Below are 11,686 nucleotides of genomic sequence, written 5' to 3' on the forward strand. Positions count from 1 at the left end.
ATTCCCGCCAACACCCGTCGATAAATCCATCGCTATGTATGAAAGAGTATTTCCGTCGTTAATCCGTCGTTATTCGGTCGTTATTTGGTGACGGAATTAATTCCGTCGATGTCGGATAGCTTTTCTTGTAGTGATAGTCGGATGGAAACAACGTCGTTTCAAGCCCAAAATTTGGTCGAAAATGAACGAGTATGCAAAATGAGAAAGAATTAATAGTTGAGTAATTTTAATAAAGATTTTAAAGTTTGTGAGCAAAATGAGAATTTGTTGAAAGTTCAGTAATTTATATGCAATTAATCCAATTTCTTTTTTCCTCCGTCCATGTAAAATTTGCTACAATTTTCTTTTTTGATCCGTCCACAAATAATTTGTCACTTTTATTTATAGTAGTATGGTCGACACAACTCCACTCACATTTATAGTGGAACCTTTATTATAGGGGGAAATCTTTTTAAATACCACATAATAAAAGGTAGAAGTTTTTTACATCCATTTATAAGAGTATAAATTTTTTTATACCAAAATGTGTTAAATTATTACATTACCCTTACTATATATTAATAAGTTAAAAGAAATAAAAGAGTATAAGTTACGGCTTTCACACGATGGCAAGACGCAGTCTGTAGCCACCGTGTACAACCATCATGTGCACAATTGGGGTACGTAATTGTGCATACGATGGTTGTATACGGTGGCTACACGATCATGTCTTGAGCCTTTGTGTGCACAATTAGGGGTATATATATGTGCACAAGATGGCTGCACACGGTGGCTACACGATCGTGTCTTGTCATCGTGTGCAAATCGTAACTTATCATCTTTTATTTAGGGGTGTTTTAGTCTTTTATTGATTTTGGTATGAAAAAACTTATACTCTTATAGATGGGTGTAAAAAACTTCTATGTTTTATGTTTTGGTATAAAAAGATATATTCTCACTTTATTATATGTATTAATATGGTGAAGTACCCACTTTTATAAAGTGTGTATAAAAAATACTCACCCTTATAACTTACATGCTAAATCTACCCAATTTAAGGTGAAGTATCAAGGATACCTTTGGATGTTGATAGATAGGGGTGTAAATGAGCCGAGTCGAGTCGAGTATTGCTATACTCAGACTCGAGCTCGACTATTTTGAGGAAGCTCGAGCTCGAGCTCGACTCGGCCGAGCTTGATTTTTTTGAGCTCGAGCTCGACTCGATGTCATATTCGTGAGCTCAAGCTCGACTCGGTTAAGCTCGATTGTAGAGTCTTACTCGAGTTTGAGCTCGAGCTCGAGCTCGTTTAAGCTCGTTGAACTCGAGCTCGTTCAAACTCGGCGAGCTCGTTTCATACATACTTCAACAAATTGAATAAAATTACAAATCATTTCATTACCAAAAGTCTTTCTCCAAATCAATTATAACAAATCTTAGATATCCAAAACATCGAAAGCATAAAAATGCACTTTCAAATAGTTTAAAGGCATCAAAAATTCAAAAAGTAACAAGTCTTAAATGAAATACAACATAAAAATATAAATTTGCAGCTTCCGAATCAGCAACACCAAGTCGTCTCTCCAATACCAACACGGCAACACCAACCATGTTAAAGGCTGCATATAAGAAAAACAAAATATAAAGAACATCAACCATGAGGTCTGACCTTTGAACATTTCTCAATGTAAGACTTTAAAGCATCATATTATGCAATCAATAGATTCCACAACATAAAAATGATCAAACTTCAGCCATACATATTCTGAAAAGTTGATAGTACAAACGCAACTACTTCATTTTTACATATGCAGCTGCTTTATTTTAGCATATCATATCATAATTCCAGCCACACCTGTGAAACAATATATGCTTTGAAACATATCTTGGGAAAGTGGGACATTTTACATATGCAGCTGCTTCATTTTACAAATGCTGTGAAACAATATATATGTATTATATATATATATATATATAATACACACCTGCACAAGTGGGACATTTCCAGCATAAATTCCAGCCACAACATTGATAATCAAAGCAGCAACATCAAACCTACAGTTTTCACAGCATTTAACACCTTAGCTACAACACTACAAGAAAAACGCTCATAGATGACGGTTTTTAGCCGTCATCTATGCCCTCCACGAACCGTCAAATATAGTGGTGTCATGTATAGTCCTAGTATAGATGACAGTTATTAACCGTCGTGTATACTTATTTTTCTTGACGATTATATATGTATACTTGACAGTTTGCAACCGTCAAGTATTAATATAATACATGACACTCGTAATATTTTTCTTGACGCTTTCTGACCGTCATATATAACACAAAACATGACGGTTTTTAGTATTATATTTGACACTTTGTAACTGTCATATATGTAATTATTCATGACGTTTGTATATATATACTTGACATATTTCAACCGTCATGTATTATGAAATATATGACAATATATTTGTCATACTTGATGGTTATAAACCGTCATCTATTCTCTTTCCAGTATTGATTTTATTATAATTTTATATATATTTTTTTAATTTTCCTGTTTTAAATTTTAAAAACCAATAAACAAAATAAAATATCTAAAACATTGATATAGCAATTAATCATTCATAACTAAACATCCAACTTTTACATACATTAAACATTCAATGTTGAAAATCCTACATACATACACATCATAATATTAATATATTTACAACAAGAATTCAATAATGTTTGAATCGTACAAATCATTGACTATTTAATATCCATGTCTTCAATGAACGAGCTTCTTCATTTTACCGGTCAATCTACAAAAACAAAGAAAATTAGCATTAACATCTTCTATACACTCTTCAAAGAGACAATAAAAATTCAATAGATTAAATTTCACAAATAATCTATAGAATTGAACATTTGAAGCAATCTTTTGAGGAGGCTTTGAGATCTCCATAAATCTGCAAATTATGTATGTGAGGACAATAGATTCCAAACAGAGCACAAGATCAGTTACACTTAACAACAAAGCAGAAGGGATGTAAAGGCTATATAAGTAGAGGTCTCAACTTCACCAAATGAGGACTTATGACTGCAAGAACAGGGAGAGACTTTAAAGTTAGCTTTCCTACACTTTAAGAGGTCGCATTTTTTGAGAAATATATCTATAGATGCCCTAAAAATAAACTTGCAGAGAAGTTGACACCAGTGAACAGACGCACAAAACAAAAATGTTTATGACAGAAGTTGGCAGATGAATAGGAAACTTGTAGAAGATTTCCCTTAAAATATGCTAACATCTTGTTTGACTTGTACATCCTTCAGTAATAGCAATGTAAGTTTGGTGGTTTGAAACTTCCTAGTTAATATAGAGCACAAAAGTATAAATGTGTTCCCCCATTTTTTTTTTATCAATCTATCTGATTAAAGATAGAATAAAAGATGAAACAGGTTGGGTTAGTAAAGGCATGATTCATCTAATTAAGAAATTAAACAACAGAGCATCAAAACACATCACATTGAAATAACAAATTTAATTTAAGTGATACTAACCCATATCAAGTATAAATAGCTACACATCTACTCGCATGTTCTTTAAATATGACATATAATTGGAAAATGACTAATAATATATTTATCATGCAGAGAGATCAAATTTAAATTAAAATTTCCTATTTTACAACTTTTACTAAATCTTGGTAACTCTAAAAATTTAAACAATGTTTAAAACCTTATTTTACGTGAGGAGCAATCATTAGTGTTACTGATGTGTTAAAAAAGTAAGTTTTGCTAAATTAACCATCCTCAGCGACAATTTTGACATATTCTTCTCTTTTTAGGATTTCAACTCCATCATACATACACTCTTATTTTTATATAATTAGTCAATGATGATAAGAACTACCAACACAACAAAGAAAGAATATCAACAGAAAATGTTACTCACGTGACTTGATATTCTCTTAAAAAATATCAAAGTGATTCTACAAAGGTTCATAGTTTTTGAAATACTAGAATTAAAGGAAATCCATCACATATAAATGGCATTTAGTGAAATAAAAGACTTGTTAAAGACCTTGCCTGAAAGTACCTTATTCATCAACAAAACTGAATAAAATGCCAACTACATCGTTTGTAATTGAAATCTCCAATTTATGATGTAACTTCTTCTTTAAAATCATCTCGAAGATTTTAGCTACGAGATTGGGAGCTATTGCCTCGCGCGGAGTGTCTCAAAATCAGTTTGGTTTCATTAGTGGCCGCTCCATTCATGATTGTATTGTGATGGGCTCGGAGGGATTTAGCTGTATGAACAGAACCGGGCATCGTTCGAACATGGCTTGCAAGGTTGATATCCGAAAAGCTTTTGATACGATGAGCTGGAATTTTATATTGCAGGTGCTTCGGGTGAATGGCTTTCATGAGAGATTCATTCACTGGATTTCGATCATCTTTAACTCGGCTCGTATTTCCATTCTTTATAATGGACAGCTTAGCGGGTATTTTGCTTGTTCTCGAGGGGTGCGGCAGGGAGATCCCTTGTCTCCGATCATTTTTGGTATAGCGGAAGACGTTCTCAGTCACCTGTTTTCGAACTGTGTGCGGTCCGGACACCTGGTCCCTATGGATTACAGTCGTGCTACTCACTTCCCCACTCACCTTCTTTACGCGGATGATATCCTAATCTTTTGCAAAGCCTCGGTGAAGAATGCTCGTAAAATCAAAGAGATTCTGGAGTTGTATGGTGATCTCTCTGGACAGATTTGTAGTCCGAAAAAATCTCGTGTTTTTTTCTCTGAAAAAGTACAACCGGGGCTGCGTCATGGTATCTCGAGATGCATGGGTTTCTCTTTGGGCGAGCTGCCGGTTATTTACTTGGGGGTTCCGTTGTTTGTTGGCAGAATCAGGGCTTCTTATTTTGATGCTATACATGATCGTATTGTTCAGAAATTTGCCCGTTGGAAGGGACTTCATCTGTCTATGGCAGGTCGCATTTGCTTGGTTCGTTCGGTTATTCAGAGCTCTGTCACGCATTCAATGATGATTTATCGTTGGCCAAAGTCGCTAATACACAATTTGGATAGATGTTGTCGTAACTTCATTTGGTCGGGGAGTATTGACACGAAACCGATTTGTACGGTCAGATGGTCTAGAGTTTGCAGCTCTCGTGTGGAGGGAGGTTTAGGGGTGCGTTCTTTCTCTGCTATGAATGCTAGTTTTTTAATGAAATTAACCTGGCGTCTGGTGAAAGGCAAAGATCTTATGGCTGCCACCTTGAGCACGAGGTATCTCAATTCTTTTGGCCACGCGAAGAATAACATTGGTTCTTCTCCGTTTTGGACCAGTGTTCGTGATCATGTGACTCAGTTAGTTGATGATTCTTATTCTCTTATTGGGGTAGGCGCTGCTACTATGTTTTGGTGCGATGATTGGCTTGGTTACAGATTGACTGACAAGTTAAAGATACCTTGCTACATGTTCGATTTTCTTACTCAGGCCATGGACGAGTACTTTTTTGATGGAATCTGGCACTTTTCTGAGGATTTTATCATCAATTATCCGGATGTTGTAATTGATATTCTTCTTCTTCCTATTGGTGGTGATGAAGACACTCGTTTCTGGAAGCATTCGGTCAGTGGGGAGGTCACCTCTGCTACGGCATACTCTCATACGAGCCAGTATTTTCCTAAAGTTTTGTGGGGGAATGGGAATTGGATTTGGGAGCGTTTCATACCTGAGCGACGCTCGATTGTGTGCTGGCGCGTTATTCACCAACGCTTGCCGACGGTGGATAATCTCATCCGCCGGGGAATTCAGGGTCCCAATCGTTGTGCGCTATGTGGGAAAGCGGAAGAGTCGATCAACCACTTGTTTTGGGATTGCGAGATGATTAAACCTATTTGGGGAGAATTCTTATATTGGTTTCAACAAGAGGATTTAAAGCATTGTGTTGATATTCACAGCTTCATGGTTAGCGCCTGGTCTTTGGATAGCAGTTCGTTGATCAAAGCTTTTTGGAAGGCGGGCATTGTTAACATTTTGTGGAAAATATGGGACTGTCGTAATCATGTTATTTTTGATGATTTGGAGTTTAACATCATTATGATTAGAAGCTTTATCAAGGTGAGTTTTAGAGAGATGGATCGGCACTTCAAGAAGTTGGGTAACTCCAATAATACCTGGTCGGATTATCTCATTTTGCGTTCTATTGGTGTGGCTACTCGCGCTAAGCCTCCGCCGACTATGATTGAGGTTTATTGGTGGCCTCCGGCTGTTAGTTGGATGAAGGTCAACACGGATGGTTCGGCTCATGGGGCGCCGGGGAGTATTGCAGCTGGTGGGGTTTTTAGAGACAGCTGGGGTTGGGTACGAGGCTGTTTTCATTTTAAGGGTGGGCGAGGTTTCGCTTTCGAAGCTGTGCTTCTGGCCGTGATCCATGCAATCTCGATTGCCCATAATCGAGGATGGTTTTCTTTATGGGTGGAAGCTGATTCTGAGTATGTGGTTCGGCTTCTCCAGGAGAGAAGCATGGACGTTCCTTGGCGTTTCATTGGACTTTGGAAGCAAGCGATTATGAAAATTTCTGACTTCAATCTGCAGGTGTCGCATATTTACCGTGAAGGAAATAGAGCAGCGGACATCATGGCAAATCAAGATCGTGAAGAGGGGTGGTGGCCTTTTGCCATTGAGGAGATAAAGTTGGCGACCAACTTGGATATGGCGACGCATAGTGCGGTTCGCATCAAGAATTAATTTAGCACGGGGTGTGCTGTTCTGGAGGCGTTTTGGGGAGCTGGATTGGCTGGTTTGGTTTTCGGTTCTTGCTTTGCGAGGGCTTTGGTGCTCGGTGTTGAGCTTGTTGATGCTTTCTTTTTCGGTTTGTCTGCTACTGGTCGCAGCTGGCGGCTGGTTGTGAACTTCGGCTGTTCGCTGCACAGGTGCTGCGATGCCTCTGTCTGTCGCAGCTGGTTACTTGATGCTGCTGTTCTTCGTACGCCATTAGAGGAGTCCACTGCGACGGCTTTCCACCGGCCGTTGGGCTCCTCTTTGATGGGTGTTACCGGCCGTGTGGCTCTGTTGGGGTGTTGTGGTCTGTTTGCGTTTGTGTTTGCTTTTGCCTTTGCGTTTTCTTCGGGGAAGAGCCGGGTTAGTTTGAGGACGATAGTTCGGCCGGAGTCCTGGAAACTTTCCCTTCCGCTCTTCCCCCTTTCGCTTTCGTCTGTTAGACGGGTACTCTTTTTCCTTTTTGCGGTTTTTCCCTCTGGATTTTCTGCAAAAAGGTTTTAATGAGGCTCGGCCCTTAGTCTGCTTTTCCTGTGCTTTCAAGGGTTCTTTTTAGGTTTTTTCTTTTTCCTTTTTAATAAAAATCGCAGTTTAATAATGATGTAACTCTTATGGGATTATAAATGAAGAGGATTGGATCCCCTGAAAGAAGATGCAAATGGGACACGACTAAATAGTTGGGTGAGTTATACATCGTCAATCAATCATTATACTACACTATACAGGATTGAGCTCAAGAACATTTCTGAATAAGTAGACAGAATTTAAACATGTAACTTCTTGTTACAACAATATGTATTTAAAAATAACTGGGTGGTGGAAGGACAAGACAAAATAGTTTCCATTTGTGTTCTACCACGGTACTAGAAATTTGAAGTCATGGACAAATGCGAAATACTAGTTCTAAGATTGGCTTTGAGTAGAAAATAAAACATTTCTTTTATCTCTGCATATCATGGATGATGGTTATTCACAATGCTAGATCGACAAGCAAAATCCAATTGCAGAAAAACCCTAGAACGAAAATTCGTAAGTAGCAATATAAAATCATAGCCTAAAATCAAAACCCTAGACTATCACAAACATAAATTCATAAGTAGCAAAATAAAATCATAGCATAAAATCGAAACCCTAGACTAGCACAAACATAAATTCCCAAGAAGCAACCAAATTAGGATTTTAAATCCGAAATACCTAGAACAGAGCAGCGAACAATGGAGCATCAAAAAAGCGGAGCAGTGACGGCAGCACAACGGACGTGTAGGTGAAGACAGAGAAGGAGGGCGGTGGTTGGCAATGGGGAAGAGGCCGACGGTCGAGGCAGAGGGCGGATGTGCGACTATGCCTGCTTGAGACGGGGAGTGGCGGGTTGACCGGACGAAGAGGGTTTGAGCGTGAGAATGGTGAAGAGGGCGGCGAGAACCGCGTGGCTAGGGTTTGAGGCGGCGGGTTCGATTATTTAGAGCGGCAGAGAGTGGGTATGAGAAGAAATAATCTAGCCGCACAGACGACAAGACTACAGCGGTGCGCGATAACAACGGAGAGGGGCGGCGAGCGAGAACGGAAGCTACGGCTGAGCGCGGCGAGTTCAAAATTCCTATAGCGGGAGATAGCAGTGTATGAGGGAAGAATGAATTGGGATGGGAGTGCTTAAGAAATTTAACTAAGGGTTTTATCTTTTTTTTTTTTTTTAAAAAAAAGAAAGAAGAAAAAAGAACCAAAAACCCCTGAAAGCACAAAAAAGCAGACTAAGGGCCGAGCCTCATTAAAACCTTTTCATGGAAAACCCAAAGAGAAAAACCAGAAAATGAAAAAGAGTGCTCGTCTAGAGACAAAAGACCACGACCAGAAGAGCGGAAAGGAAAGTTTCTGAAACTCCGGCCTAACCATCGTCCCAAAACAATCCCGGCTCAAACTAGTCACAACCGAAACAAGAAAAAGCCAAACAAAAAAGACAATGACCGGTGAGACGCCGTCGCCATCGTCCAGAAAAGAGAAAAAATAGGTAAACCTCAGCCGGTTATACGCCATGGCTGAGATAACCCAAAAAGACCACAAGAAAACGAGACATAAGCCGGTAAGACGCCGTCGCCCATGTCCCAACAAACGCCAAGTGAGAAGAAAGTTTGGCCGGTTATACGCCGTCACCAAAGCTTCCGCCCTCACCCAAAGCAACCCCAAGTCAGAAAACCGAGAAGTCCACGACCACCTGAAACCGAAACCGAACAGCAGCCAGCAGCAGACCAGCTTATAGCAAACCAAATCTATCGCAAAACAAATGAGACAAAGGCCGGTAAGACGCCATCGCCCTTGTCTCAGAAAACTCCAGGCGAAAAGAAAAATTAGCCGGTTAAACGCCGTCGCCAAAGTTCCTTCCCTCGCCCAAAGCAAACCCAAGTCATAAAGCCAACAGCACCCACCAGCTAACTCACACCCTCCCAACGCAAAGCTGAGAAAACAGCCGAAGCTCTCCAAAAAAACGCACCCGAGCACCAACAGGTCGAAGAACAGAGAAGCCCCAACCGAGCAGCAACCACTCAAAGAAACCAACTCAAAACAGTCCCACAACATCAAGCTTTAATACGAACGCGACTGTGAGTCGCCATATCAAGAGACACCGCAGTCTTAATATCCTCAATGGCAAAAGGCCACCACCCTTCTATCCGGTCATGATTAGCCATAATATCCGCTGCACTGTTTCCTTCTCTATAGATATGCGAGATTTGAATACGAAAATTCAAAAGCCAGCTTAAAGTCTGTTTCCAAAGCGGTAAAAAACGCCAAGGAACATTCAGAGAACGAGAATGCAGAAGCTGAACAACATAAGACGAATCCGCCTCAATCCAAAGCCAGTGCCATCCTCGAAAATTAGCAATTCTAACGGCAAGAGCTTAGCTTCAAAAGCAAACCCCGAGCCCCCTTTAAAGTGATAACAACCACGAACCGCGCCCCAGTTATCACGAAACACACCACCCGCCGCAATGCTTCCAGGAGTCCCAAGAGCGGAACCGTCAGTATTGACCTTAATCCACTGCCCAGCCGGCGGCCACTAGTGAACCTCAATCATCATAAGAGGAGGAGCAGCACGCATGGTAACCCCAATCCGCCTAAGCACCAAATAGTCCTGCCAAGAGTTATGAGAACGCCCAAGCTTAGGGAAATTGGAATCCATCTCCTTAAACGTGACTTTAAGGAAGCCAAGAATCATGTTCGAGTGGAAACTAGCATCGTTAAAAGTCACTTGATTGCGACAGTCCCAGATAGAGTGGAAACTAAGGGTTTTATCTTAATATGATGTGATAAATAATTTTATTTCTATTTAATATTGAATTGATTAATAAAAACCATTATAACATAAATTCATTCTTTTTGTAATGTTTAAAAGATAAGTTCATTTTCTTAATATAAAATATTTTTCATTAAAATCATTTTTCACTATGATATCAAAACAGTCCTAGTTAAAAAAATTAACATTTAAATGGTTTAAAATAAAACTTATTGCTTATACTATAAATAAATTCTTTTTTTCAATTTAAAATATATATTCACTTTTATTTAATATTAATTGATTACTAAAATTCATTATATTATAAATATTTTAAATTAAAATCATTTTTCTTTATGATTTCAATACAATTATTATAAATATTAACAAAGTTGAAATTATTTGTAAAATTCTTATTGGTGCACCTGAAAAAAATTAAGTTAGAGTCCAAGTATTTGATCCTTCACACTTGCATTTTTTTATTATTATTATTATGACGGTTTAATTTAAATATAATTGATGTTTTGTACTAAATTTCAAGATTAATATAATTAATGACGATTTATTTACTAACTTACACGACAATTTGCATAAATATCATGTATAATATTTAAATTAATGTACATATATGACGCTTATATTTAAATATATTTGACGATTTATATCAAATGTCAAGAATAATACAATTAATGACGGTTTGTTTAGTAACATATATGTCAGTTTGCATAACTGTCATGTATAACATTTAAATTAACGCACATATATGACGCTTTATAGTAAATGTCATGTATACTATGAATAAACGACGCTCATACATGACGCTTTTCCTAAAAGTGTCAGCTCAGTGTCAAGTATTCAATACATGACACCGCATATATGACGCTTTTTTTTTGAAACCGTCATGTATATGAAAAATGCGCTCATACATGACGCTTTTTCATAAAAAGCGTCATGTATGCAGTGTCATGTATACTCATTTTTCTTGTAGTGGCAAGGACGAAAGAGTTTGATAGCTTTCCTTTTAGACCAAAAGGCATGTAACCTGGTTATAATTAAATACAACTACAAACATAATTGCAAAATCTATCTTACTTTCAAGGAATGGGCAGCATAATCTCCAAAGGTTTCTTCTCACTCTGTAGTATAAAATAAGATAATCAATTTAAGTTAAAATAAATTTAAGAAATCATAAAACAATAAGAACATAACTTACTTTGTTCTCTCTTCACACCATTATCAACTGAAAGAGTTAACCTTATTAGATTGATTTAGAGCAATTGACACATTTATATGTTCTAAATGAAGTTAAGGACTGCACACAACCAACAACAGCAATGAAGTTCAGCAGACAACAACAAATAATGCTAACTTCAAAACACAAACAATCACTAACATATGTATTAATTTCCTTTTCCCTTTTAGTAGTACTTCAGTTATAAGGTGTTCGCTAATATTTTCACCACGCCGCAAGTATACGGGTAGTTGTAATATATGGAAGCAAGGTCGTATCCCACAAGGATTAGTAGTTCAATCTAGTGATTATCCTAATTCATTATGCTAGAGCTATTTAGACTAAACAAGGAGGTGAGTGGTTTGATTAACTAACAAATTCAAAGACAAAATAAGAACAATCAAACAAAGTGGATTAATTAAGTGATGAAGGTGGTTTAGGG

General features: G+C 38.0%; 1 long non-coding RNA gene across 1 annotated transcript; it reads right to left on the minus strand.

Annotated features, from left to right (window-relative positions):
* Positions 1–1,350: 1,350 nt before the first annotated feature.
* On the minus strand, positions 1,351–11,424 carry LOC131010232 (uncharacterized). Its single transcript, XR_009096512.1, has 3 exons — positions 11,106–11,424; positions 1,963–2,032; positions 1,351–1,596 (listed from the first exon to the last, which is right to left on the minus strand). It is a non-coding gene; the product is annotated as an uncharacterized LOC131010232 (long non-coding RNA).
* Positions 11,425–11,686: the final 262 nt, after the last annotated feature.

Source organism: Salvia miltiorrhiza, chromosome 2, assembly GCF_028751815.1.
Source record: "Salvia miltiorrhiza cultivar Shanhuang (shh) chromosome 2, IMPLAD_Smil_shh, whole genome shotgun sequence".
In the NCBI taxonomy this organism is placed as follows: domain Eukaryota; kingdom Viridiplantae; phylum Streptophyta; class Magnoliopsida; order Lamiales; family Lamiaceae; genus Salvia; species Salvia miltiorrhiza.